The sequence below is a fragment of the Lepus europaeus genome, chromosome 1 (assembly GCF_033115175.1).
Source record: "Lepus europaeus isolate LE1 chromosome 1, mLepTim1.pri, whole genome shotgun sequence".
Classification (NCBI taxonomy): Eukaryota; Metazoa; Chordata; class Mammalia; order Lagomorpha; family Leporidae; genus Lepus; species Lepus europaeus.
In genome coordinates, this window is record NC_084827.1 from 148001424 (window position 1) to 148006991 (window position 5568).

Here is a 5568-nt window from a genome sequence, read left to right on the forward strand (position 1 = left end):
TGGATCTTAGGAATCAAGATGGAACATCTTGGGTCTCAGTTAATTCTTAGGATAAAAAAAAAATGGTTTGGTGTTTTAAAGTAAACCACTGCCCCAGTATGAATGATGATTCTTCTCCTGAGACCAGGGCTTCTGAAATTCAACCCTTGAATAGTTTCAATGAAACTTGTGCTGTCAAAACAAACCAGAGGCTTCAAGAGTTTGCTACCTTAGGAGTATGGGTCCTTGTTCTTCCCTACTCTGCCATCTCCTGTACCACTCTCTTCCCCTCTTCCAATACCTCAGCCAGTGGTTTGGATGGATAAGCTGATACAACTTCATAATTGGAAAAGAAAGGGTCTTCTTGTCTAATTTCAAGAATTAGCACCTCTGAGACAGAATGCTCTATCTGCCTGTGTACATTCTCCCTCCCCAGTCAGTCTCCATCTCCAAAACGGCAGCTTTGGTAACTTGTGAACTGGCTTAGTCCTCTGTGGGGGACATTAAGCTTAGGCAGGGAACACCTTGGCTTACAGGTTTCAGGAATTCACAGCTTTTAAACAGTCTCTCACAGTCCGCATTTATGGTGTCAATGACATTTGTTTGAAAAGGTAAAATATCCTGGACACAGAACCGAATCTTCAGTTAGTTGTTCTCTCTACTGTTTCATCATTTCCCCAATCAAGCCCCAAATTTTAATCAAAATGATCCAACCCATTTCCCTTTCTCCCTATCCCATCCCTCCCACCCCTAAATAATACACCAGTAATAGCCAAAAACTACACACATGCTACACTGTAAAAACGCAGAGTTAACACTATTGGGAAGAAGGCTGTGGGTTGTGGAGATGCTCTTTGAAGACCTACAGTATCTTTTTGTTCTCCCACACACTCAATTCTGCAAGTTTTGTCCTTCATAGAAGGCCCTTTGCTTCTCTCAGCAAAGCACAGAACGGGCTGCCTTGAAACACTTCTCCCCATTCCCCTCCACTGGGATGGGTGTGTGAACTACATAGCTTGGAACAGCTTACAGCACTTGGGCTGCTGCAGGGCACAGAAACTATACTGGCTCTTCAAAGGACATCTTCTCAAGCCACCTCTATGGTGTCAAGACAAGTAGAACTTCTTCCCTCCTCACTTGAAACCCACGGTCAGATGTGACGGGGCTGGTACTCAAGAGACTTAATTCTTGTCATCTTTTTTGTCATCATCCTCCGAGGGATAGGAGTGCCACGTCAGCCTTTCCTCATAGAAGGAAATGACAACCTGTGGGCACTTGGCATTGGCTTCCTTGGCAGGGACCAGGTCGGCCTCATCAGAGTTTTTCCATTTCATCAGGAACATGAGTTCTCCACTTGAGTCTGTAGCTCCAATGATCCGTTCCGGCTCCAAACCCCGGGCAAAGCCTCATGGCTTTTCTGACTCTTCTTTCTTCTTCCTTGGTTTGCTCTCTTCTCCCTTATCTTCAGAATCAGAATCAGCTTTGCGCCTGCCCTCCTCTGACTTACCTGTCTCGTGCTGTTTTCTGTGACTGCAGAAACTCAGCAGGGAGATCAGGGCAATCCAGATTCTCTTCTGGTCCCCATGTGTTGTCTTCATCTGAGAAACCTTTCCACTTTAGGAGGTACTCCACTTTGCCCTTTACAACTCGATCGTCAAGAACTTTTTCCACCACATATTCCTCTTCTTCCTCTTCTAGCACCTCCTCCACTTTCTTCTTGTTTTGTTTTTTCCCCATAGTGCCGCCAGCTTTCTGGTATAAAGGGTGACGCTGCTCAAAGCAGCGCCCAAGAGCTCGAGAAGAATCGGGGTCGCGCTACTGGCGCGTTGCATCGGGCCGGCCTGTTGGGGGTGGGGGGAGGGTTGGGGAGTGGCACCCAGAAAGCAACAAGCCGGGTGGCCGCAGTGGAGCCCCTCACTGAAGCGGCGTACCGCAGGCCCCGGCCAACGGCCCTCCCCCTAGGTGGCTTGTTTTTAAGAGAGAAGTAAGAAGGGTAAAACTTGAACATGGAGATGTGATGATGGAACTAGAGATAGGACTGATATGTTCTGAAGATGGAGGAAGGAGCCACGAGCCAAGGGATGTAGGTGTTCTCTGGAGACAGGGAAAGACAAGAAAGGCATTCTCCTCTGAAGACTCTAGTGTGAATGCAGTTCTATGAACACCATGGTGTAGACTTCTGTCTTGCATCACTGTAGAAGAATACATTTGTGTTGTGTGGGAATTTTGTGAATTACAGTAGCAATTGCTGACCATGCTGAATGATCACTATCTGTAGGACTGTCTCCTTTGAATAATACAGAATACTGCGTGATGACTTCTATCTCTTGCCTCTTGCTATTTGGATGAGCTTTCTAAGGACCACACATTTATACCTTTATCTTCTCAGTTCTTAAAATGTCATCGCTACATAGCAAAAAGGAAAAAAACACTTGTTGCATGAATGAGTAGATGAGTAACTCCTGTGTTACAAAGATAATGTAAGACTTTAGGAGGGAAATGACTTGTGCAAGGCTTCATAGTAATAAGAATGGTGCCCGAATGGTGTACTTTCTCTGGGATGTGGTACTTGTTGTAACTTGTTTTTCACTAAGAGAAGGCTGAAACACATGAAACCACAGTATATAAATCTAGACACCTGGGTAGAGACTTTTATTTATTTATCTTAAGCATAATTTTTGTGATTCCATAAGAATGTTTAAGCATTGACAGAGTGCATTACATTATACAGTTTTACTTGGAGCTCTTTCAATGAGTCAATGTTAATGCTAAGTAGTCCAGATTTTGAGTAGTAAAAATATTATGTGCACTTCATCTGTTTGTTTAAAATGGGCTTTCTAAACAAAACCTATACTGTGCTCAAAGTTACCAGTGTTGGGGAGTGTGAATGTCTGTGTTTATACTTTGCAGAGTGGAAAAGGGTGGGAGAGGGAGGCAGAAAAGAAACCCCAGCCTTATTCTTTGCAGAGTGAAGATACAACTGAAATGCCACTGGCTCCTCCTTATGGGTCCATGCAGGGCACGGACAGGAACAAGAGCACATTTCTGAGCACTGGTCCTTAGAGGAAAATGCAAACGTGACTGCCATTTAAGCTGCAGATGGCCATGGCTGTCTCAATCTGTGTGTGAACAGCTGCTCCATGTCCTCTCACTCTTCCTGGAGAGTCTGTGCTGTTGTTTGGCAAGTCTCTTCATCCAACAGTTACTCCTGTTTGAAAAAGAGAGGAGTTGGCCTAATGTCATTTTATAAGGCGAGTTTGACTATGGTAAAGCAAATTTCCCTGAAATAGAAAGGTTTGCAAATGTCCATTTTAGGGATGCACTTGAATTCAGATGGTTGGGTCTCACTATGATTGTTGGGAAACCTTTCTATTTTAAAATTTCAAATTCCATTTTTCATTAGAAAATCTATATTTAAAATATGATTTATGTTTGAAGATAGAAAATCTTTAGGAATCATTCATCCACAAGTTTTTAAATGCCTTATGCAAAACAATGCAAAACAAAAAGAATAAAATTGAACTTTTAGTCTCACTGAGGGGATGGAACAGCACTTACATCAGTGAAAAATGAAAATCTGGCATACGAGGCGCACATATCATGTATTTTTATTGAAAAGCCATAAGAAAATATGAAATAATTTGTGGGAAGGATACTTACCCTCTACCTACCCTGCACAACCATTTGCATTTCTCCACTTTCTTCTTGCCATATGTGGCCATGAGCAAGACAGCAACATGCAAACCTAGCCTACAGTTTTCTTCTTATTCCTCACCAGGGAGCGAAATGTGGGGTTATGGTAGAATATTTCTTTGGAAGCTTGTAAAAAACACTTTTTATATTTTTAGAAATGTAGCAGTTAAATTTATTATATGCTTATCACTTTGTCATTCAGATCTCATTTCATATATTGTCTGTTCAGAGAACTTTCTTGCCAACCCATTCTAATGTAGTCCCTCTAACCTCTCATGATTACATTATACTGTTTAAGTGTCTTCACAGTCCTATTTTCATATGAAATTCTTTCTCCTGCTCAGATGTTTGTATGTATGATCTCTTGTAGCCTACATTAGAAAGGAGGCTGTGTAGGAGAAAACTATCTGCTTCCACAGATATATCCCCAGTGCTTGGAATAGAACTTACTGTGTGGTAGGATGGTCCTTGATATTTGTGACTGAATTAATGAAATATAAATTTTCAGACTTTTGGGTGATTAATATAAATAAGTTCACAGATAAAACTGCAAAACACAATTTACAAAAGCTGAAACTTGCCAACAGAATTTATGATAAATGAAAAATCAGTTCAAGAATCAATCTCATTGATAATATTGAAAATTCAAAAGTGAATCTGAGAATTAATAGCCTTGGTTAAAATAATCAACACAAAATAGACAATGACTACTATTGCATATGGTAAAATTTAATTTTGATTAAAAGCTGATAGAATAATTTCTAAGGTGAGATCCTGGACAATTATACTTGCTGGGAATAAAGGTCATAAAAGAAAATTCATAACAGTAGAAGATATAATATCATTTAGTATGTGAGGGAGAAAGAATCCTTATGGAAAAATCAAAACAACATCATAAAATTCATGAGAAAGAATCATTTTTCTAAAAAAGACTATTTTGAAAAAAGTAACTTCTGTTGAATGAAAATGGAAAAAATAGAAATTGCTTAAATAGTGTATATAGAAAAATTGATCAAATAATGAAATTGGCTTACTGTAGTTTGATTCAAAAGATACTTTCTTGTCAATAATGACATAATTATGATTTAAATGATTGTGCTCATACTATGTTCAATATATGGATTCCATATATTCTTATGGTCAAAATGGTGGGATAACAACTTCATCCAATGTAGTCACAAGTTCAGCTACAGAGCAATATAAATAATAAAGTGCTAATTTGGAAAGAATAAACAACTATAAAATAAATCAAGGTATATTGTCCTAAGAATAATAAAAATATCATTATGGGGGTGCTGTTTGTTCTACTGGTTAAAATGTTGGTTGGGATGTCTATATCCCATGTCGGAGTACTTGCATTTGAGTGTTGGTTCTACTCTTGATTCCAGCTAATGTGCACCCTGAGAGACAGCAGCTGATGGCTTAAGTGGCTGGGTCTTAGTCACCTACAGGGGAGACATGCATTGAATTCCCAGCTCCCAACTCTGTTCCAGCCTAGCCCTGGTCATTGCAGGCATTTGAGGAGTGAACAAATAGATGAGAGTTCTTAATTTCTTTTTTTTTAACTTTTATTTAATAAATATAAATTTCCAAAGTGCAGCTTTTGGATTACTGTGGCTTTTCCCCCCCAACCTCCCTCCCACCTGCAACCCTCCATACAGTTTGGCACATGCTCAATCGGACTTGCCCCAAATGGTAGAGTTAGAGATGTGCCAAGGGATTCCAATTCAATCCCATCAAGGTTGCATGTACCAATACCATCTCACTAGTCAAAGTGATCAGTTTCAGTTCATAATTGATTATAATGATAGGATTAAGAGTCAAAGGGACCACATAAACAAGACTAGTGTCCACTAATACTAACTAATAGAATTAAAAAGGAGAGAACGATCCAAT

The 5568-nt window shown here is 40.0% G+C and overlaps 1 pseudogene; it reads right to left on the reverse strand.

The window, feature by feature from the left end:
• Positions 1-550: 550 nt before the first annotated feature.
• Positions 551-1815, reverse strand: LOC133767206 (chromobox protein homolog 1-like; annotated as a pseudogene).
• Positions 1816-5568: the final 3753 nt, after the last annotated feature.